General features: G+C 44.6%; 1 protein-coding gene across 1 annotated transcript in view; it reads left to right on the forward strand.

Moving 5' to 3' along the window:
• Positions 1–25,365, forward strand: part of LOC145413271 (DE-cadherin-like) — a 121,925-nt gene that overhangs the window by 15,219 nt on the left and 81,341 nt on the right. The gene's annotated exons all lie outside the window — the stretch shown is intronic.

The raw sequence follows: 25,365 nt of genomic DNA on the forward strand, positions 1-25,365 counted from the left end.
TATTCAGCTGAGAGTGAATTGGAAGGAGGCTCCCTAGCACCTCTTCCTTGCCGATTTGTTCAGGATATGAGGGCTTAATATCCCTTTGTATGTTATTTATGCAGAGAATGGCGATATTGGAAGGATTTATATTACACAAAATAAGACAGTATGGTGCAATAAGGAAAATAAATCGCTTAGGAAAAGATGCTAGAGAGCTTCCTGAACCGATGAGAATACAGGCCATAGAAGCCTAAGAAAGTTAACCATCAAATATTTTTTTTTCTTCCTTCTAAAGGCCATTTTCAGTCCAGTCCTTCCAAAACTCCAGCTCCACTCAGTAAAAAAAGGAGAGAGAGAGAGAGAGAGAGAGAGCAAATGAAAACAGGGTCTCGTCAGATATCGCCCGTCAGAATGGCAAATACGAAACTCGAGTACTCGACTGGAATGTAGGGTCCTTATTTATGAAGGATCTTAAGCATTTTCCAGGATATAGACAAATCCCCACAGGAGTTTTCAGTGATCATAAATAGTTATATATACGTATTTATCAATATTTATTAATGATCTTAAGAATTTTCTAGGAAACAGAGAGATCCCATAGAAATTTATTGTTTTCAGAAATCATTTGTCTTGGCGTTTTTTGATATTATTTTTTTTTTATTCTGGTTTGGCTTTCAGTTGTATGGTTGCTGTGTAAGTGGGGACGACAGTATAATCAAACAGTCTCATGCACAAATTTTGCTTAAGAAAGTCTGTAAATGTGGAAGCAGAATAAGTAGTGGGCTGCGAGGAATACATGTAGTTAGGTACGAAGAAAATAAAATTAAAATTTGAAATATACTCCTTTTACTTTATCTTGGTCTAAAATTGCCATCTCTCCATCTTGAATCGCGAACTATAACAAGAGATTAACTCCAGAATATGATTTTAGTCACGAAGCAGTGTTGTGGAAAGGATGTGGAGCCGTAATATTGCCAGTTCGTACCACTGATCTACGTGAAATGAGCATAAAAAGGATGAAAATTTGGGCCAAGTTATGGTGAAAAAACGAGAGAGAGAGAGAGAGAGAGAGGGAGGGGGTGAAATGTTGTGTGTGCAAAATGGTTAGTAAATCTGTAAGTTAGAATGGAACATGCCCAAGGAATGTAAACAGAAGAAGAAAGAAAAAAGGAAGTTGGTATGCAAATGTTGGTGGGAAAATTAGTAGGCTGGGACTAGAGAAAAGATGGTAAGTGGATTCGTAAGTGGGTAAGTAGGTAGGTAAGTGATGGAGGGGAGAATGTGGCTGGAATGTTGATAGGTAGATAGGAAGATAGACTGATAGATAGATAAGAGGAAATTTTGTAGAAAAGGAGGAGAAAACAGTAAATATAATTGACACGGCTTAAAAAAAGAGGGATGGAAGGATAAAAAAATAGGGATGTAAGTAGGGAGGTCAGTAGGTAGGAAGGGAGATTGGTAGGTATGTAGGTAGGCAGCTAGGTAGAGAGGGACGGTTAGTAGGTAAATCGGTATGTTTGTACGAACGTAAGTAGGGAGGTAGGGTCAGTAGGTAAGTAGGTAGGGATGGAAGGTCAGTAGGTAGAGAGGTGGGTATGGATGGAAGGTCAGTAGGTAGGTAGGTAGGTAGGGATGGAAGGTCAGTAGGTAGGTAGGTAGGTAGAAAGGGAGGAAGGTAGAGGGAGGGAGGGAAGGAGTGTGAGGTGGAACGGTAACTTATAGAAAGGGCAAGGGAGACTGCGAAGGGAGGGAGAGGAGAGGGAGGAAAGGGAGAGTGGGGGAGAAGGGGAGGGGAGGAGAGAGAGGGAGGGGGTGAGAGAGGGGGAGGGGTGGGATGAGGGGGATGTAACCGTTTCTTCTCTCCCCTCTCTCTTATAAATACGGACACACACGTACAGTTTAATGTACGTAAACGCACATACGCACATCCCGAACACTCACATACATGCAAAAACACACAAAGTACATACAGAGAAGACGTACACATAAAAAAGAAAATATACAACGTAGTCACTAATGTACACACACACACACACACACACACACACACACACACACACACACACACACACACACAGCCGTTTTAGACAGGTGAGCGTCAAACCAGGTGTCCAGATGCACGATGTTCATCCTGTTTTTCCTTTTCCGGTGTTTTTGTTGAATATATTAAATCTGCTACTGTTTTTATCTTCTCAGTGTTTTATTTCAGTAAGCGACAGATGATTTTGTATGTCTAAGATGGTTTGTGTGTGTGTCTGTGTGTGTGTGTGTTTATGCTTGTGTGTGTGTGTATGTGTCTATATGTTGTTGTGTATGTCTGTGTGTTTGTGTTTTTATGTGTGTGTGTGTGTGTGTGTGTGTGTGTGTTTGTGTGTGTGTGTGTGTGTGTGTGTGTGTGTTTGTGTGTGTGTGTGTGTGTGTGTGTGTGTGTGTGTGTGTTTGTGTGTGTGTGTGTGTGTGTGTACTCATTAACACTCATGGTAGTGTCATCTCTGTTTTTTTGTTCAATTAACGCCAGACGATTTTATTCAGCTGAGAGTGAGTCGTAGGAGCCTGAGTGCTAATACTGTAATCCTCAAGCCTCTCATGCTGGGAACAACTCTAGGACTGTATGATCTGTCTTCTGTCTAACGCCATACCATTATTTTTACAGAAAATGGATCGTGGGAACTTGAGAGTGTTAATTCCCGTCGGTTAAAGAAGTACCCTAACACCTTTTCCTTGGCGATTTATTTGGCTTACTACTTCTTACTGTCCTCTTCCGTGTTACGTGGATTTTTTTAATATTGCCTCACTTCACATACATAACATGCAAATCGGTATTAACTAGCCATATCAAAAAATAAATCGTTAAGGGGAAGGTGTTAGGGACCAATATCAACAAAATTTTCACCTAATTTCCAAATCTGAAAGGTACAGTCGGGGACATAAATATCGAACCACTACAGAACGAAAAATAAAGGAAGTGTGAACAGTGATTATCGAAAGCCAATAATGCAGCAAAGCTTCTCAGAATACAGTGGACGAGTTTCATAAATGTTCACCTTTAAAAATACAGGGAAATTTTTAAGAATAATTTGCTGAGTTTAATGTATGCCTTGAGTAAAAAGTAGAGCGAAACTTTCCAGAGTATATCCTCGAGTTCAGCTAAAAATACAGCGAAATTCTTAAAGAAAATTGATTGTGTTTCATAATGTTTCGGCTAAAAAGAAGGGAGTAATATTCTTAATCACCACTGGACAATGCTCACTCAATGATGTTATTATTACTGGGTTGGGGAGGGCAGTGGTGGGAGGAAAAACGCGCGTGAGTAGAGCACGTGGCGAGAGTAGCAGCACGTGTCATGTGAATTAACACGTGTGGGGACTGGCGAGGTGTTATTGTGAGGTGAGAGAGAGGGAGGGAGAGAGAGATGAGGGAGGGGTGCGACTCTCAATTACGTCCACTGTATTATTCCTGGTGTCGCGAGTGTTATGCCGGCACGAGTGGAAGGGGAGGGGCTTTCCTCTCCCCCTCCCTCCCCTCCCTTCCTCTCTCACCCTCTCCCTCCCCTCCCTTCCTCTCTCACCCCCTCCCTCCTCTCCCTTCCTCTCTCCTCCCCTCCCCTCCTCTCTCCTCCCCTCCCCTCTTATTCCCTCCCATCCCTCCCCACCCACCTCACCAGCTGTCTATACCTCCTCTCCTTTCCTCTCCTCTCACCCAACTGTTCACGCCTCCAGTACACACACACACACACACACACACACACACACACACACACACACACACACACACACACACACACACACACACACACACACACACACATTTGGTAGCTGTATGAGTAAAGATAAAATTATAAACGGACTCATGCACATCCCAGTCAGTATTCTAAGTGGTTATAGAGATTTCGCAACATCTCTTCCTTAGCGACTTATTCTTCACATTACACCTCATTATCCTCTTGTGTAATTAAGCTTTAGGTAATCAGTTTTCTCAAGCATACAAGCCTTAATAGCCTCATTTATGTCATTAAGCAAACTGTGAAATAATTAAGACGGCACAAATGGCACGGAAGAGAATGTTAAGGTGTCAAGTAAATCGCTAAGGAAGTGGTGTTACGGCCCTTAGGATAAAGAAGATTTGATAATACCTCCCAGGTGTTGGATGTCTACAATGAAGGTAACCATTTAAGGCCAGTGAGCCGGTAAATACGTCATTCAGAGAGAGAGAAAGAGAGAGAGAGAGAGAGAGAAATTAACAGCATGTGTATCCTTCTCTTTTGGGGGGATTTGACACACCTGTGATATCTCTCTCTCTCTCTCTCTCTCTCTCTCTCTCTCACACACACACACACACACACACACACACACACACACACACACACACACACACACACACACACACACACACACACACACACACACACACACACACACACACACACACACACACACACACTTGAACACTGCTATTGATGGCCACCGAAACGTAAAATGCACGATGGAAAAAAAAAAAAGCAACACATGTTTCCATTCCTGAAGCGTCCATTACACATTTCACAATAAGCTTTTTTTCCCCTCTTCTTTCATACCCAGATCCACAGGTGTGTTTTTCTCACCTGACCTACCACCATTTTAGGGTTACTGGAGCGTTAGCCTTTTCTCTACGGTGATTTTTCTTTTTATTCCTGGATAATGTTGGGATTGAGTAGCCTAGCCCCGGCCTCTTACGCTCCTGATGGTTAAAAAAAGGGAGTGGATGGTGGATGGATGGGTGGATGGTCGGTTGGATGGGTGGATGGATGGATGGATGAATGAGTGCGTGGTTGGTTGGGTGGATGAATGGCAGGATGGATGGATAGATGGATGGATGGGTTGATGGTGGATGGATGGATGGTGAATGGATTGATGGATGGATGGGTGGGATGATTTCTGCTACCGCCAGATTATTCTATTCACTTTCGGATAGTTTCCCTGGTAATGAGAAGGTTAGGGAAAGTTGCATCCAATCTTTCCATTTTGTAAAATATCTCGAAAACTAAATAAAATCGTCTGTAGATAGGAAGAATAAAATATAAAACGCATCATCATTGTGAAGTGATTAAGTACTTCAAATAGATGGGTCTAGTAGTAGTAGTAGCAGTAGTAGTTGTAGTAGTAGTAGTTGCAACCCCAGGCTCATCTACGGTCCTCTCCTACGATCCACCATCCTCCTCTCGGGGGATAAGGAGTTGAGGTAATTTGTATAGCAGGTCAGTTCAGATCCCGGCGTATATCAGTGCCACCACATGAAGGAGTTCCTGTTCAGTGCAGTTGTGTGTTTATATGCTGAAGGTACACGTAAACTATCGATACAGGACTGAGTATTGTGTAAGGAAGCGAGAGTGGCTCGGTGGGTGCATGTTTGTCTCCCGATGTGCGTGTCAGGGGCTCGACACCCAAGTCATGGCGGACATTTAAGGTGAGTGCTTGCATTGTGTCGTTTTATTTGCCTGCACACTATGTTTAGCCCTCAGTCGATTCGTAGGCACACACACACACACACACACACACACACACACACACACACACACACACACACACACACACACTCTCTCTCTCTCTCTCTCTCTCTCTCTCTCTCTCTCTCTCTCTCTCTCAGCTGAATAAAATAGTGTGTCGTAAGTCTGAAAATAATACGAAGCTCATTATTCTCTGCCAGAATATTAATGGGGATAATTTTTAACATTTTCCAGTCTTTTTTTTTTTCTGAGCATCATATAATCGTCTTCAATTTAACCTCTATAAATTGTATAATAGGTGAGTGATACCTGAAGGGATTATGCATTCAACTTCCGCATACCATTAGTAAAAGCCAAAACACACACACACACACACACACACACACACACACACACACACACACACACACACACACACACACACACACACACACACACACACACACACACACACACACACACACACACACACACACACACACACACACACACACACCGAAAGACGGCTATTGTTCGTGATAAATCTTTGTGACTCTTTTCAATGGCATAGGCGGCTTCCCAGCACCTCTCGCTTAACGATTTATTTTTGCCTTGTATATTTTAATTTTCCCGTATGTTATTTGTATCGTTTTAATATGGATATAGTTTGTGTTAGTAAAGTACAAGAGGATATTTATGTTCACCATGCAGACAAAATCGCTTAGGAAAAGGTGTTAGGAATTCCCCAAAGTCACATATAATATGGCACTTTAGCTACTTTTCCTACACGCAGGCGCCACGTAAGCTTATAGGAGAGAGTGGAAGTAATTGATTATAGGAACCTCAATACATCACGCACCCTATAATTATTGAATTGAAAAGTTATATGGATTCGCGACCTGCACTCTGGGGTGAAGGAGAGTGATAGGGCCCTCTGGCAAGCCCTGACGCTGGTGTTTACCCTCATCGACGTGCAGCAGCCCACATCAAGACTCGCTACTCCAAGACTTCACGGAAATTTGATGTGAGCGATGTGTTTCTGAATGTTTGGTATTGCTGACGTCAAAATAATGAGCTAGGTTCGTGTTATGCTGTTTTAAGTTAATCAAAAAATATAAGGAAGAGTATATGCTAAGTGATAAATATCGTGTTGTATTCGTTTACGTTATCCTGAGAAAATAGTGTCCACATGCACTTCTCACTTTACACTTTAAAACCTTTCTGTACTATCACAATCACCAGGTAATATTAATCAAGACTTCTAGTTAGGAAAGTCTCCTCTGAGCTGAATAAAATCGTCTAGTAACAAGAATAAAATAAATAAAGAAAGGTCCTGGTTGAAGGAGTAAAGAAAACATAGCGATGCCTCCTTTTCTTCTGCTTTTATATATTTTCATTTTATTACTTTCTCTCTCTCTCTCTCTCTCTCTCTCTCTCTCTCTCTCTCTCTCTCTCTCTCTCTCTCTCTCATGAAAGTGTACGAACGCCTGACAAATGACTGTTGTACCTGTGAATGTGATCGGCACTTATGGGTAATGGAAGGCATATTTTAGTGTGATTGTTATTCACTGACATGTACATATATCCACACGAACGAAGGGTTAAAAAATTGCCTGCTATTCCACTTCGTCAACTCCACACTTAGGTCATGTCCATCACTTTCCTCCCTGACGCATCATATCAAAGAGCATCACCCATGAACTGAAAAACATACCAAGCCTCTCACAATTTAGGAATATTAGCCAGCAGAGGATAATGGCAAGTCAGGAAGGTAAATTATTAAGCGAAGTTTTTAGAACGATTGTGCGTATGTATTTAAAAGCAGTGCATTCCATCTGATCCTGTCATTTTAACTCCAATTCCGTCATGGACATTTTTAGGCTTTGTATTCCAGCTCAAGTCAGTCGATTTTGCTTAGGTTAGAAAAATCCCAGCAGGAAAAGGGCTACAAACCTTTTAGATATACATTTTCGCTGCTAAAGACACACGCATAGATGCTACATTCAATCAGTTATTATCAGTTGAGAGACATTGTACATGCCAGTTGGTTGAAATATGCCGTCAAGACTATCAATGCGACGCGCGGATTAAGATATTTGAGATATGTAAGAGAAAATTTACAGCATCGTTAAACTGTGACTATAATTCTTTCTTTTGCGACTTAAGGACATTGGTGTTTGGATATAAATGAGCGCAATAATACTAATAATCAAATAGTTAATAAACACCAGAGAGTAGGCCAGCATGCTCTCCAGTACAAATTTCTCTATCTATCTTCACCAAACTACATGCACAGTACACACTACACTTCCTATTCAAAATTCACCAAAATGGCGTCAATTCACCCAGCCTCGGAGTCCCCAGGGGGGGGGACCATAAATGCCCCCGCCATCTGCCCCTCTCCCGGTGACGACTCGAGGTGCCTGGAACCACTGTCTGACTCTCTTCTTCTTCATTTCTGCAACATTCGCGGCCTTTCCTCTAACTTTCGCTCTGTTGAGCACCACTTCTCCTCCTCTAAACCTCACCTTCTTTTTCTAACGGAGACTCAGCTGTCTGAGGCAACTGACAGCAAACCCTTTTCTGTATCCTCCTACTTTCTCTATACTCATTTCAAAGCCAAAGGTGGCTGTTGTGTATACATACGCAACGACTTATCTTGCTCTCGTGTTCCTGAACTTGATTCTTCTGAATTCTCCACTCTCTGGCTTCGGCTTTCCTGTCATTCTCTGACTAAATATATCTGTGCTGTTTACTTATCCCCTAATTCTACTGACTATCAAAAATTCTTCGACTATCTTACTTCTACGATGGAACACATTCTGTCCATTTCTCCTTTCTCTGAAATCTCCATTCTTGGAGATTTCAATGTTCACCACCACCTTTGGCTCTCCTCTCCTTTCACGGATCCACCTGATGAACAAGCCTACATCTTTTCTATCCTTAATGACCTAGAGCAGCTTGTACAGCACCCTACCCGTATCCCTGACCGCCTTGGAGAGAGCCCCAACATACTTGACCTCTTCCTCACAACTAATCCTTCTACTTACTCTGTTAATCTTTTCTCTCCGTTGGGCTCCTCCGATCACAACCTTATTACCTTAACCTGTCCTATCGCTCCAGTACGGCCTGCGGACCCTCCAGGGAAACATCGTCTCTGGCATTTTGGAGCCGCGGACTGGGAGGCCCTCAGGCAGTACTTCTTTGATTTTCCCTGGAATGATTATTGCTTCCATGGCCGTGAGCCATCTGAGTGTGCCTTGTGCATTACGGAGGTTATTCTCTCGGGCATGGAAGCATACATTCCTTTCTCATATCCTTTGACTAACGCAAGAAAGCTTTGGTTTAATCACGCTTGTTCTAATGCTGTCCGCAACAAGGAGAAGGCCTACAAAAGGTACCGGAGCCAACCCACCCCTGAATCACATAATCTACGTTTCTGCCCGGAATCGTGCTAAGTCTGTTCTTCGCTCTACTAAAAATAATTTCATCCATACTAAATGCTCTCAACTCTCCAACTCGAAATCTTCCCGCTCCTTCTGGCACCTTGCCAAAAATCTTTCTAACAACTTTATCTCTTCATCCTTCCCTCCTCTTTTCTACTCTGATGGTTCTGTAGCTATTTCTTCTACTGATAAAGCAGATCTCTTCGCACAGACTTTCTCCTCCAATTCCACCTTAGACGATTCCGGTGCTGTTCCTCCATCACTTCCCCCCTCTGACTTCCTCATGGCTGACATTAAAATTTCTTCAGTTGATGTATTTTCTGCCATTACTGGCCTCAGTACTAACAAGGCATATGGGCCTGATGGGGTCCCTCCTTTTGTTCTCAAAAACTGTGCTTCTGTGCTTACACCCTGCCTAGGCAAACTATTTTGCCTTTGTCTGTCAACTTGTACCTTTCCTTCTTGCTGGAAGTTTGCTCTCATTCAGCCAGTCCCAAAGAAGGGTGACCACTCCCAACCCTCCAACTATCGTCCAATTGCTTTAACGTCCTGTATTTCAAAAGTTTTCGAGTCAATTCTTAATAGAAAAATTTTAAGGCATCTTTCCTATCACAACCTTCTTTCCGATCGTCAGTATGGGTTCCGTCAGGGACGCTCCACTGGCGATCTTCTCACCTACCTTTCAGACTCCTGGTCATCCTCCTTTCGGGACTTTGGCGAAAGCTTTGCCATTGCACTTGACATCTCAAAGGCTTTCGATCGAGTCTGGCATAAATCTTTAATTTCCAAACTGCCCTCCTACGGTTTCTATCCTTCTATCTGTGCCTTCATCGCTAGCTTCCTTTCTGGTCGTTCTATAGCTGCTGTCGTAGACGGCCATCGTTCTTCTCCTAGATCTATCAACAGTGGTGTTCCTCAGGGCTCTGTCCTATCACCAACTCTCTTCCTTTTATTCATCAATGATCTTCTAAGCTGTACATCTAACCCTATCCACTCATACGCTGATGACTCCACCCTTCACCTTTCCATTCGGTTCCCGCAACGCCCATCTCAACAGTTACTTCAAGAAACAAGGGATGAGGCTATGGCACACCTAATGTCTGACTTGGCTCATATCTCTGACTGGGGTAAAAATAATATGGTTGTCTTTAATGCATCTAAGACTCAGTTCTTACACCTATCAACCCGACAAAATCTTCCACAGGTATACCCACTAATGTTTAATAATATTCAGATTAATCCTGCATCATCCTTGAACATGCTTGGGGTTTCATTTACTCGGGACTTATCTTGGAAAGATCATATTACATCTCTTGTAAAATCTGCTTCCAAGAGATTGGGTGTGCTAAGCCGACTCCGCTCTTTCTTTACCCCTGCACAATTGTTGACTCTATACAGGGGTTTTATCCGCCCCTGTGTGGAGTACAACTCTCATGTGTGGGGAGGCTCCCCACATACAGCTCTTCTCAATAGGGTGGAGTCAAAGGCTTTTCGTCTCATTAACTCTTCTCCTCTTACTGACTCCCTTCAACCTCTGTCTCTTCGCCGCACTGTTGCATCTTTATCTCTTTTCTATCGCTACTTTAATGGTCACTGCTCCTCTGAACTGTCTGCTTGCATCCCTCCACCTCTACGACGGGCGCGTAGCACCCGTCTGGCAGCTAACTCTCATCCCTTTTCTGTCCAACTCTCTAATGCAAGAGTTAACCGTTACTCTCAGTCTTTCATTTATGCAACAGGTCAGCTCTGGAACTGTCTCCCTCTGTCTGTATTTCCTTCTGCCTATGATCTCCAGTCTTTCAAACGTAGTGTGTCCAGGCATCTCAAAATGATCGGATCTTGAATTTGGCTCTCTATTGTATTTTGTTTTTCTCTTGGAGGGAACTGTTACTGCGGGCTCATGGCCTTTGGTTCCTTCTTCCTCGCATTAAAAAAAAAAAAAAAAAAAAAAAACTTTATTAGAGCAACAGTACTAACAATCATATGGGTATCAATTGCCTTTACTTCTTCTTCATGTTACTTCCGAGTAGTCATGCTTTATTCAGCTAAAGGAATAGAGCCTGAAGTGCAAAGGTTAATACATGTTGATACTGACATGGATAAAAAGGCAAAATAGAATGATGCTTAAATGTACAAGGTGGGGAAAGAGTTCGCTTACAGGAGATATTGAGAGAGAGAGAGAGAGAGAGACAGAGACAGACAGACAGACAGACAGACAGATTAGAGCATGAATTCTTTATTTTCGCTAACGTTTCGGGCTGCACAGAACCCATCGTCAGAGAGGTGAAACAAGAAGGTTCTGTGTTGCCCGAGAGGTTAGAGATAATAAAGAATTCAAGCTTCAACCTGTATCTCTTTCTCACCCAACATTTCCACTTTTTACAATGAGGCATCTACAAATTCTCCTGCCATTCCACTGCCTCTACTTCACGTCTACTACTTTCCTTCCAGAGAATCAGTCATCTATGGGTAGAGAAACATACCAAGCCTCTCTCAGCTGACGGATATTAGCAAGCATAGGAAGGTGAAAAGTAGAAGAGGTGAAATATTTGCCCCTTCAACATGACAAAGTATTTTTCTCTTTATTCTCGCTTCCACCAGACAATTATATTCAACTTACGAGAATCATTTCGGGCTGGAGAGATCACAATAAAGGCATCAATTACTCTCTCACCACAAGAGGCGTTTCACAAGCTGAAGAAAATATAACTCAGTCAACTGGATATAGCAAAAATTAAGCGTAGAGAAGACGTCACGGAATTCCCTGGATAACACGAACTTTTGCCATCGCCTGTACAGAGGAATTTCTCTTATTTGGCGAGGAAGTTTATCACCAAAATTAGTCAGACGAGGATAATAAACTTTTAAGGCATTTTTCCCCCTCCTTGTGGATCTAGGAAATTGACCCATGAAAAGCTAAACGCATTCCTCATTTTTTTTTTTTTTTTTTTGAGGGTTGTTACATTTCCACCGGTCATTGGGTGTTATTTGGCAAATTTCCCTTAACTCTTTTGATGTACTGCAATGGAAGAATGTGTTATTGTGAAAGTTTTGTTTGTCTGTCTGCATATACTGTCTGCTTCTTTCTGACTGTCTGCATTTTTAAGTTGGTGTCTCTCTCTCTCTCTCTCTCTCTCTCTCTCTCTCTCTCTCTCTCTCTCTCTCTCTCTGTATGTATGCATGTATGTATGTATATATGTATGTGTACATCAAATAGGGTAGCTGATGGCCATTAGGACGTAGTGGTGTTATTCTCGCAAAAAGTGCCATGCAACAACACTACTGTATCTGCAATTGCTTCCCAGAGACCGAATACCTGCTAGCTTTTATACACCATACTTTTATCTGTATATTTTATCTGTATACTTTTATCTGTATATTTTATCTGTATACTTTTATCTGTGTACTTTATCTGTAAATTGTTATCTGTGTTTTATCGCGCTATTGTTATCTGAATATTTTGCCGTATTCTGTGAGATATATCAAGCTGAATAAAATCGTCTGGTTGTAGCAAAAGTAAGGAAGTTGACATCGTACTTAAGTGGTGAATGAAGAGTATTTTAATCTCTTCGCTATGAGACGTTTCTTAAGGTGAATAATTAAATTGTCTGGAGGTGGCAAGAAGCAAGAAGAATGCATAAGACGCCGTGTAACAGGTCCTTATACACATCTAGAAGACCCACGCTTCAAAACACACACACACACACACACACACACACACACACACACACACACACACACACACACACACACACACACACACACACACACACACACACACACACACACACACACACACACACACACACACACACACACATTCAGGGGTCATGTAACAGGTCCTCACACACGCACTCACACACACCTCAAGAACACACACCCCTGCCCTCCCTCGCATGTCGCTTCGTAGTTCTTGTGTGTCGTTTAGCGCTGGGTGACGACAAGATGACTTCCGTAATAGTATCGTCTTGAGGTTGCATGACTAGGATTAAGAAAAAGGAAGAAATGTTCAAGGAGTTACCATAATGTAGATTGGCGTGAGGTAATAATAAAATACATGACGCTGTACATAGAAGAGTTTGTTATTAAATCGTCTGGAGGTAGTGAGAGACAGCCAGACATACGGAGAGACAGAGACAGACAGGCAGACAGTTAGATGGACACAAAGATGTAGATAGAGAGTAGATAAAGACAGACAGACTGACAGATAGTTAGACTGACACACTGACGGAGAGTAGATATAGATAGATTAGTATATAGACAGACCGAAACAGAGACGCTATTAAATTAGGAAAGTAAAATCGTCAGAAGTGACCTAAAACAAAGCAGAATTCACCGTCTTGAGAGGCTCCCATGTCGTTTCGTACTCCTGCCGTGTCGCTTAGCCCTGTGTGACGACAAGCCTAGGTGAGCGATGGGTAGACTTTGGTGTTGTTGATCTGATAATTTGCAGGAGCCTCACACGAGCGGCGTAATGGAGGCGATGGTTGATTAGGGCTAAGTTTGGGAGAATGGTGGGGATCGATATAGTTTCCCCTCCTTCCCTCTCTCTCTCCCCCTTTCTCTGCTACCCCCTCCCCGTTTTCTCAGCTACCGCTCCCATCTTCTTCTCTCCCCTCTTGCTCTTACTTTTCCGTAGCTCCCACCCCTCCGTTACCTCCTTCCTTCTCTCTTCTTCCCACCTCCCTCTTCCCATCTTTCTCTGTTCTCTTTCCCGTTTTCCCCTCCCTTCCCCCCTTTTTTCATCCCTCCTCCTTTCTTCCTCATCTCTCCCCCACCCATTCGTATCGTCCCCTTTTCCTCTCCGATCCATCTTCCTATTTTCCTTCCCCCCCCCTTTCCTTCTCCCTCTCCTGCTATTCTCCCCTCCTACTCCTGTCTTCCCTCACCCTCTCATGCTTAGCTTTTTCTCTCCCATCCCCACTCTCCCCTCGTTTCCTTCCCCTTCTTGCATTTCCCCTACTTCCTTCTCCCCATCTCGTTCTCCCTACCTCCTTTCCACCCCACTTCACCTTTCCACCCATTCCCTCCCATCTCTCAAAGGCTACATCTCTCTCTCTAATCATCTCCTTTCCCTTAAAGCCACCTCCTCCCTTAACCCCATTCCAAGAGATTCTGTTTTTCTGCCTTAATCCAGACGATTTCTTTTCATGATAGGAAAGGCCCAATCAACCGGACGTGGCCCATCAGGGTTTAGTTCCAAGGGTGGTTGGGGTTATTGCTCACTTAGGCCTATTGCCACTCAGGCTCGAGTGACTGGTCGCCCTCGCGTTAAATGCCAGAACTAAATAACCTTGCCCTGAATCTTTACGCGTCTTGATGGGGCACTACGGAACTAGTCACGAAGAAGTTGCAGTTGAAAAGATGCAAAATGAAGATATTGTCTCTGCACCAAAACTTGAAATACGCTGCAAATAGACTAAATTTCCTCCAAAGCCCAGCTGAACGAACTTGAGTCACCGCCCTCTCCCAAAGATGCAGTCCTCTTTCTGAAACCCACATCTCTCACTCCAGGCCATATCTCTCCAAGCCACCTCTCTATCACTCAGTCTCCCCCCAATCCCTGGCCACCCTGCCCGGTCGATACTATCATCATTCAGATCTGGAGACACACTTACCCAAGGACGAAGTGGAGGGGGACGCTTTGGAAGGGCAGTCGGTCGGTGGGGCTGTGTATCCAGACATGTTCAACGTTATATATGTTCCAGGCTATGTATTTACCCGAGATAGATCTGTCGTTTTTTAGCATGGCAGTGTTCCCTAAACAGTACATTTTTCTATTGCATTGCTGCTTGAGTCTTTTACTGAGGTGTTTTTCCTGTTCCCTTTTTTCTGGCCATATAGGGTTTAGATGCTGTTGTGGATGATGATGGTGATGATGATGATGGTGATGATGATGATGATGGTTGTGGTGGTGGTGGTGGTGGTGGTGGTGATAATGATGATGATAAGCTAACCCACACAGCCTTGAGGAAACGGCTCGTTCTCTTTTGTCATCATTTGTTTAATTTTTAACAGTCAGATGTTTGACAGGAGAAGTGATTTTTTTAAATTTTATGCTCTGTTGATGAAATTGGAAGGCAGTGATAATGAATGATTGCTTTATTAATCCCTTTACTGTGATAACATTATTATTATTATTATTATTATTATTATTATTATTATTGCGTTATCATTTCCACTTACTGAGTTATAGGAAGGCCATTTGAAGTAAACGGGAAAATGAAGGCTATATCTAACACCTTCAGTTTAAAAAGTCTCCCCAAAGCTGAATAAAATCGTCTGGAGATAGCAAGAATAAAAATGAAAAACATTCACCGACCTGAAAGGGCTAATTTAACGCTGATTATGTGCTGAGCGAGGATGAGGAGGAGGGAGGGGGAAAAAAGTAGCATTATCTTCTTCCTGATGGTTTTGTTCCGTGAATGTCCCCAATCTTGGACTACGGTGCTGTGTGTGTGTGTGTGTGTGTGTGTGTGTGTGTGTGTGTGCGCGAGTTTACTGTGCGTGGGTGTTTGCTTGTAATGTGATTATGTGAGGAGATATGCGTGTGAGTTAATGTGTGTGTGTGTGTGTGTGTGTGTGTGTGTGTGTGTGTGTGTGTGTGTGTGTGTGTGTGTTTGTACTTGCCTAGATAGACCCATTCACACCCAACACACCATCTCTCCCACGTGTCTCCCTGCCATTCCCATTCGACTCAGAGATCACCCTCACCATGATTCCTTTACCCCGTCTCTATAAAGCGCGCGCGCACACGCACACACACACACACACACACACACACACACACACACACACACACACACACACACACACACACACACACACACACACACACACACACACACACACACACACGTACGACTAAAATACAGGTGGGTCTGATTTGATATCCACTTCAGCTCATTTAGAGTGACATTCTGTTATTATTAAGGCTGGACCACTGAATGACGACCTTTACGTCTGTGTGGTTTGTGCGTTTATGTAAACCTGTGTAACTCCCACCCTGCCTCCCTCTCACCCTAGCTCCCTCTCACCCTGCCTTACTCTCACCCTGCCTCCCTTTTCATTCTACTTCCGTTTCAAAAGTACAGCCTCCCACTCACGCTGTCTCCCTCTTCCTCACTGTCTTTATTTCACTCTGTATCCCTCTCGAGTATGTCCCTCTCACCCTGTCTCATCCGGCATTGATTTCGCTTTTCCTCCCTCTCAAACTTTTTCCCTCGCTCACCCTGTCTGCCTCTCACCCCTTCACCCTACCTCCCATACACCTTACCTCCCTCCAGCTGTATCTCCCTCTCACGTTGCCTCTCACGCTTCCTCCCACACACCTTGCTCTCCTCTCACCCAGCCTCCCTCTTGCGCTGCCTCTCTCTCACCCGTCCTCCCACGCACCTTGCTTCCCTCTCACCCATCCTCCCTCTCACCCTGCCTCTAGCCGCTCTAGTCTCCGTCTTCTCAATTATACTGGTCTCTCTCACTCCATTTCCTTGTCATCCCCCTACCCCACTACCTCTTACCCTGCCACCTCGTACTCTGCCAACCCCTACCCTACCATGCCTCCTCTTACCCTACCACATATACTCTGCCACCTTCTACCCTGCCACCGTCTACCCTGCCACCGTCTACCCTGCCACCGTCTACCCTGCCACCGTCTACCCTGCCACCCCTTACCCCTTCCTAGCATCCCATCGCTCACCCATCCTGCCTGTTTCAGTCCTATTACCCTGCTATTCCATCACCCTGCCATCCTGTCTGCTGATCCCTTGTCACTCGGCTGTCCTACCAACGTTCCATCCTGTCACAGTTTCGTCCTTCCAGTCTCCCCCTGCTCTCATTAAGCACCCTATCCCATGCCTCTCCTCCCTCTACTCATCTATCCCCTGCCTTTTCATTCCCTGTCACCCTGCCGTCTTCCCATCTTTCCGTCCTGTCATCCTACCATCATTCCCACTTCATTCTCTATCCTCTTCATCTTCCTCGGTTCACCCTTTTGCCTGTCTCTCCTCCCTCTATTCACCCTGTTCCCTGCCTCCTCTCCCACAGTTCAGTTTATCCCCTGCCTCTCTTCTATCTGTTCCCTCCATTCCCTGCCTCTCCTCCCTCTGCCACCCAGCCACTCCAAATGCCTGAATCATGCAGAGACAGCAGTACCACCAGACGTCATGATGTCATTACTACTGCATGACACTCCACTCGGTAATTGCTTGTCTTCTCTTTGTTCGCGTGCCTGCGAGAGAGAGAGAGAGAGAGAGAGAGAGAGAGAGAGAGAGAGAGAGAGAGAGAGAGAAAGGGAGAGGGGAGGGAGGAGGGGAGAAAGGGAGGGAGGTTGCATGTATGAAGAATATTTGCGTGTAACTGCATGTTTGTTTTGCGTGTAATTGCATGTTTGTGTGTTTGTGCCGGTACTGTATGTTTAATTATGTGGTAGGTGGTGGCGCTCACCATCCACTCACTCGATGTAGTACTGCTCTCGGGTTTCTTCCCTGTCATCTCTTCCATCCTTCTTTCCTTCCATTCTCTTTTCTCGTTCTTTCCTTCAGTCTTTCCTCGTCCTTCGGTCTACGGGTGACTACGTGTCTTTCTTTCCTTCATTCTTTCCTCTTCCTTTTGCCTGTGGGTGGCTCTACACTGAGTGACAAGCCAAATGGTTTCCTGTACACCAGGAAACCATTTATACGCTGGGTGGTAACCATATAACCAAATTTTGGCGCCTGGTGGTTTAGTGGGTAATTATTGTGCTCCAATCGGATTGAGCCGGTGAAGGTTTATATCCAAGGGATGTTTGGGGTTTATTGCCCACGTAATGCCACTCAGGGATGAATGAGGCTGGTCACTCTCATCGTAAATGTCAGGACCAACTGCCTAGCCCCGGGCTCCTACGTTCCTCATGGGGCAATGTAGGATTGGATGATGGATATATATATATATATATATATATATATATATATATATATATATATATATATATATATATATATATATGCCCGGTATATATCTATCTATCTATATACAGTATACTTGTGTGCACGAATGTATATGTGCTTGTGAATCACTGTAAGTGCCGTGTACTTGTGGTTAGCATTCTGTACGTGTATGAAGTCTATTTCCGTGTGTGTGTGTGTGTGTGTGTGTGTGTGTGTGTGTTTGCTTATGTGTACATCGAGGTCGTGTGCGTGTGCGTGTGCCTGCATCGAGGCCATGTGCGTATGCGTGCGTGCGTGAGGGAGCAGCCGCACACAGAGAGGCAGCAGCACCCAATTACTGAAGGAGGGGCGGGCGATGTGTATCTAAATCTGAGTGAGGGCGGCGTGGAGGGAGGCAGGCAGGCAGGCCAGATTGGGTGTTGTCCGCGGCAGGGGTGGACCAGGCCAGGGCAGGGCAGGGCAGGGCAGGGTAGAGTAGGGTAGGGTATGATGGGGATGTTACTGGGCAGGGCAAACAGTACTGGGTAAAGAAGGGTGGAGCAGGGCAGAGCTGGGCAGAGTTGGGTGGGGTGGGGTAGGATAAGATAAGATACAGTAGGGCATTAAGGAGGGGCAGCGCAGAACATGTTGAGACAGGGCAGGACTTGATAGTACAGGGCAGGGCAGGACAGGGTAAGGAGCCGAAAGGCTAACTGATCACAGCAGGGAAGGAAGGAAACGGCAGGGCAGAATACGGAAGGACAAAACAGGGAAAAATTGGGCAGGAGACGAAAAGTTAGGGAGGACATAGGCAAAGCAGGACAGGTCAGAGGACAAAGTAAAAGCAGAAGGAAGAACGAGGAAATGGGCAGGACAGGGAGGAGTGTGACAGGGCAGGACAGGGCGGGACAACACAGAACAGGGCAGGAAACGAAAGAAGTAGGGGAGGAGAGAAAAAAGAAGGGTATGGCAATATATATATATATATATATATATATATATATATATATATATATATATATATATATATATATATATATATATATATATATATATATATATATATATATATATATATATATATATATATATATATATATACACTAAATATATATACACTAAATATATATGTATACACACACACACACACACACACACACACACACACACACACACACGTCTGTTACTTTTCACTGCTCTTACTTTCCTTTCATGCCTTTACTTTCCTTGCTCTTCTTTGCACGTATCTTTCTTGCCGCTCCCATCCTTACTTCCCTGGTTTTACCTTTCTTGACCTCCCCTGCCCTAATCCTTATTGCGCTCTTCTGACTGAGACATTTTGCCCTTCCTTAATCTGCCATACTCTGCCGTTCACTCCTCTCCCATGTCTTACCATACTCTGTCCTTCCTTCCTTCTTCCTCTGTCTTGCCATTCCCTACCCTGCTGTGCCGTGCCCTGCCTTGTTCTGTTTTACCCTGCCCTGGCCTGCACTATCCTGTCCTGTCTTACTCTGCCCTGCTCCACCCTGTCCGGCTCTGTTCTGGGTAGCTTTATTTTGTCCCGATATGCCTTACCGTGTTCTGTCTTGTCCAGATGTTATGTTGGATTCACCAGTTTCTGCTTTACCTTGCCCTGCCGTGCCCTACCCACTTCTTTCCTGTCCTTCCATATCCTTTCATTTCCTCCCCTTTCTTTTTGCATTTTGCCCTGTCCTGCTCTGTCCCTCCTTGCCCTTCCCTGTCCCTCCTTGCCCTGCCCTGTCACGCCCTGCCTTGACCTTTTTTATCTTGTATATATACAGAGAGAGAGAGAAAGCCAGCAACCAGAGAAATGTCAGGGAACCAACAGCAAACAATTTCTGCCCTCCCCATGCTGCTGATTTCACCCTCTCACCAATTACCAGAGGAACACAGGTAGCCCAGGTAACGGTGAAACTTGTAATCGTGAAACTTGCAACGGTAAAGTAATGGTGAAACATGCATCAGACTTGATAACGATTATGCTTTTAAATGCTAAATTAAACTCACTAGCATCTCTCTCTCTTTCTTTCTCTCTCTTATATATATATATATATATATATATATATATACACACATATATATAATACCCTTGCCTTCCCAGCTCACTTCTCCCCTACTTATATGCCCTTTCCATAATATCGAACTACGTGCTTTACCCTTTCTCATGTTATCTTTCCTGCCCTTTCCTGCCATTACCTTCCCTGCCCTTCTCCATCCCTCTTGCCATCCCATGTTCTACCTTTTTCTGTCCTTATTTTTGTTGCCTTTCCTTGCCCTTACCTTTATGTCTTCTCTTTTATCCCCTCCCAGCCCGAGGGTACTCGCCTTTTCCTGTCCTGACTCTAATTCTTGCCCAGTTCCATCTTGTTTTTCCTTCTTTGTCCTGCTTTACCTTCCATGCCGTGTTATATGCTACCTGCCTTGCCTTGCCGTGCCCTGCCTGCCCTGACCTGACCTGACCTGACCTGACCTGACCTTTCCTTTCCTCTCCATCTCTTCCCTTTCCTTCCCTGCCCAGTCCTGCCTTACACAGTCTTTCCCCATTTTACCCTTACCTCCTCTGCCATACCCTGCCCTTTCCTGCTCTAGCATGCCTTACTCATCCATGCCTTGCCTTTCCTTGGTCTGCCCTGCCCTGCCCTGCCTCTCTTCTAACTAGTATCATATCCTGATATGATGTTCCGTCTCGTTAGGTAAATTAACTCCTTTACTACGAGTGTGTTGTTTACACTTTACTTATGCGATGTACACAAGCGATTTTATTCGGATTAGGAGAGATTTTTCGAACTGAGAGGCTAAAAATATCTTCAGTTTTATAGAACGGTGAAGCAAGTAACTGATTAATAGCCACATCGATAACTATGATAACGGTGAAACAGGAAGCTTATTAACAGACCTCTCTAGGCACTGAAACAACAGGTAGCTAATTAACAGGACCATATTGGTAAAGGTGATACAGCAGACCCCAGAAAACAAACCCCACACCTCTCTCTCCGGTCTCGATGCAAAAAGAATATGCGTGTTTCATCGCAGGGAGAGGAAAAGAAACTTGGGCTACGTTTCAGTTTGACAGAAGCAATTACAAGGGAGGAGTTGGCTTGTTAAGGGCTTGTCAGGGCTGTTGGGTTAGGCTAGTCTATCTCTCTGACGAGTCTCGCAAGGTTTGGTAGCGCAACGTTGAAGATGGCCTTCGAAGGTAAACGTGCACCTCGTAAGAGAACGTTTATTTGTAAGGGAACGTTTATATGCAAGTGAACGTTTATTTACAAGGGAGCATTTGTTTGTAAGAGAACGTTTGTTAGTAAAAGAACGTTTGCTAGTAAGAGAACGCTTATTTGTCGGGGAACGTTTATTTGTAAGCAAACGTTTACTTGTAAGAGAATGTGCATTTGTAAGAGAACGTTTTAATATAGGAAAACGTTCATGTGCTGCAAGATTTGATACGCAGTTTCGATTATGTTTTGTGAGTGAACGTGTATTTGTAAAAGAATGTGTATTTTTAAGAAAACGTGTGTGTGTGTGTGTGTGTGTGTGTGTGTGTGTGTGTGTGTGTGTGTGTGTGTGTGTGTGAAGGAAAAGATGGTGTTATAGGTATATTGTGTGAACGCGTATGTGTATCTATGTAATGTATGTATGTATGTATATATGGATGTATGTATGTATGTAGTCTTGTTCCGGAGTCTGCATAAGGTCGTGAGTGCATTAATTTGTTTGCCATACAGTTAATCAGAGTGTATGTCAACAAGGTCATACTATGAATAATTGTCAAAGTTATTCAATATTCATGTCTCTTAATTTACTGGTACACTGTATGGCTGAACTGCTGTGTGTGTGTGTGTGTGTGTGTGTGTGTGTGTGTGTGTGTGTGTGTGTGTGTGTGTCCCCAGGCGAGAGTGTGCGAGACAGGAACCTCCCCTCCCTTCCTCTTTTCCCTCTCCTCTCCTCCTCTCCCCTCCCCTTCCCTTCCCTCCCCTCCCCTCCCCTCCCCTCCCCTCCCCTTCCCTTCCCTCCCCTCCCCTCCTTCCTGCTCACTCCCTCCCCACTACAACTTCTTCCCTACTCCCTCTCTCTCGACTCTTTCTCCTCACTCCCTCTTCTTTCCATTCTCTCACTTTTCCAACTCCCTCTCTCATACTCCCACTCTCATACTCTTATCTTCTTTCCCTTCTGCTGCTTTCTTTCTCCCCTCTCTCACTCCCTGCCCACTCCCTGCCTCTCACTCCTCCCATCTACTTCTTTACCATCTCCCTTCCTACTTCCTTTCCATCCATCGACTCTCCTCCCTTTCAATCTCTCCTCTGTTTCCATCCTGCCAGTCCCCTTCTTCCCCCCTTTCCACCCTCTCTCGTCTCCTTTTCCCTCTCTCTCACCACACCAGCTCCCTCTCACTTCCTACTCCCTTTCCTTACGGTTTCTCTCCCTAACGACTCCCCCTCTTTTCTACTCTCTTTTCCACCCTGCTCTCTTCTCAAATCCCCCTCCCTTTCAATATCTTTCCATTCCCTCCTCCTCCCCATTCGCTCGTCACTTTCCCCCACATCCCCCCCTCCCTCTCCCTCACCATTCCCTCCCCCTCCTTCACTTTTTCCTCCCTCTCTTCCATTACTCCACCCACTCCCACTGCTTCCCCATTCCCTTCCTATTCTATCCAGTTATTCTCCTTTCCCTCTATTTTCCTCTCCCTTAGGTCTCCCTTTCCCCTCCCTTCGCTCTCCCTTTCCTCTCCCTTCGCTCTCTCTTTCCTCCCTCCCTTCGCTCTCCTTTTCCCCCCTCCCTTCGCGCTCCATTTCCCCTCCATTTGCACTCCTTTCCCCCTCCCTTCGCTTTCCTTTTCCCCTCCCTTTGCTCTCTCTTTCCGCTCCCATCGCACTCTTTTTTCCCCTCCCTTCGCTCTCCTTTCTCCCTCCCTTCGCACGCCTTTTCCCCTCCCTTCGCACTCCTTTCCCCCTCCCTTCGCTTTCCCTTTCCCCTCCCATCGCACTCTTTTTTCCCCTCCCTTTGCTCTCCTTTCCCCCTCGCTTCGCTTTCCCTTTCCCCTTCCCTTGCACTCCTTTTCCCCACTCTTTGCTCTCTCTTTCCCCTCCCTCCTCCTCCCCCACCCGCATCACCACCATGCTACACACACTCTCACTGTCTTTTTCTTCAGATTTCATCCATTCCTATTTTTCTGTGGCACATATATATCCCAAAACTTTATGTAAATATTTCTCAACAGTTTATAGAGTTTGCGGCACTTTTGTTATGGACGGTGTGTGTGTGTGTGTGTGTGTGTGTGTGTGTGTGTGTGTGTGTGTGTGTGTGTGTGTGTGTATTATTCTCTTTACTGTCTTTCCCTTCTCTCCCTCCCTCCCCTCCTCTCTCTCTCTCTCTCTCTCTCTCTCTCTCTCTCTCTCTCTCTCACACACACACACACACACACACACACACACACACACACACACACACACACACACACCACACCGGCATTAATTCTTTCACCTTTTTTGAGTTACGATTAATTGTGAAAGTTGGTGTAGTGTGAAATAGTCTTTAGGTTTTTTTAGCATGTTATAAAAATCGTTAGCGCATGGACTATGCAATTTGGTATTACATGAAGAACTGTTATATGTAGGTCTGTATAATCCCCCTGTGTGTGTGTGTGTGTGTGTGTGTGTGTGTGTGTGTGTGTGTGTGTGTGTGTGTGTGTGTGTGTGTGTGTGTTTCAATATGTACCAACAAAATAGTAACATGACCTTGTGTGTACGTGTATGTGTTTGTGTTTTTGTGTAGAGTGGCAAGAGGCGTTTAGATCGAGAAAATATTATCCATTGTTTGCATAGAAGGATATGGTAAATAAAATGTAAACAAATAAAGTGAGGAACAGGGTACAGGGGGAGACAAAAGTTCACCTAATATGCCACCACCTTTTTTACTTTCCTTTGTAAGCTGATAAATGTTTAGTAAATGACATACAGTGCAATGTCGAGGAGCAATCGTCAAAATAAATCGCTCAGAAATTGGGGTTACGAAGCCTACAAAGCCTATGATACAGTCTTAATTATTGTATTCTGCTGTGGGAATATCATAGGTGGCTGAGAGTTAAGTTTCTATGTGCCAGGTAAAAAGTGGAAGGTGAGGGGGATTCGAACAGGTGAGCGTACCTCCTGACCTTCTCCACAACTAGCTCTTTAGGCTATTAGACCGCAAGCAGAGAGTGACAGCATCGACGATATTTAGAGGGAGATAGCCAACAAGCCTTCCTCCCACCCCTCCACACACACACACACACACACACACACACACACACACACACACACACACACACACACACACACACACACACACACACACACACACACACACACACACACACACACACACACACACACACACACACACACACACACACACACACACACACACACACACACACACACACACACACACACACACACACACACACACACACACACACACACACACACACACACACACACACACACACACACACACACACACACACACACACACACACACACACACACACACACACACACACACACACACACACACACACACACACACACACACACACACACACACACACACACACACACACACACACACACACACACACACACACACACACACACACACACACACACACACACACACACACACACACACACACACACACACACACACACACACACACACACACACTGACAAGAGGGAGCAGCCATTACACACCAAATGCCACTCCCGCCTGCTGAATGTCACGTCAAATTATTCAAGATCCTCCTAGTGATACAGGCAATAGACAGTCAGTGTGGGCTGGAATTATACAGGCAATAGACAGTCAATGTGGGCTGGAATTATACAGGCAATAGACAGTCAGTGTGGGCTGGAATTATACAGGCAATAGACAGTCAGTGTGGGCTGGAATCATGATATTTGTAGAAACCGTAACACCTCTTCCAAAGCGATTTATAATGCACATTACACCTCATTACCCTCATGTGTGTTACTGGTAAAAACTGTGTCAATATTAAGTTTATAATTACAAACACCACAGACGAGCATGTTAAGGTGTAATGTGCAAAACAAATCGCTAAGGGAGAGGTACTGCGACGTCTCCAATGCCACTTAAGTACGCTCCTATGTGTAATTGAGGAGATAATAACTGTTTCGGCCCTACTTGGACCCTCCTCAGGTGTTAATAGGATCCAACACTAAGGCCCCCATGATTCACTCCTGGCTGAATAAAATCGTCTGGTAGATGGAGTAAAATGCTAGAGTTGTTCCTACCATGAGAGGGCTGGTGACGACCGGCTCCTGTAGCTCACTCCTGGCTGAGTATAATCGTCTGGGGTCAGCTGGAATAAACTGCTGTAGAGTTGTCCCGACCACTAGAGAGTTAATGACCATCTGAAATTTCTTAACGGCATCTAAATCCATTTCTCGACCTTCTCTTATTTTACAAAGGTTATTCTATTCAAGCTCAGGTGATTCTCTAAAGGGTATCCGACATCCAACCACTTGGGCCCGAGTTCTAGTCGGTTATGGACGC

This window comes from Coenobita brevimanus, chromosome 95, assembly GCF_032717465.1.
Source record: "Coenobita brevimanus isolate Jiangsu-jjx chromosome 95, ASM3271746v2, whole genome shotgun sequence".
NCBI classification, from domain to species: domain Eukaryota; kingdom Metazoa; phylum Arthropoda; class Malacostraca; order Decapoda; family Coenobitidae; genus Coenobita; species Coenobita brevimanus.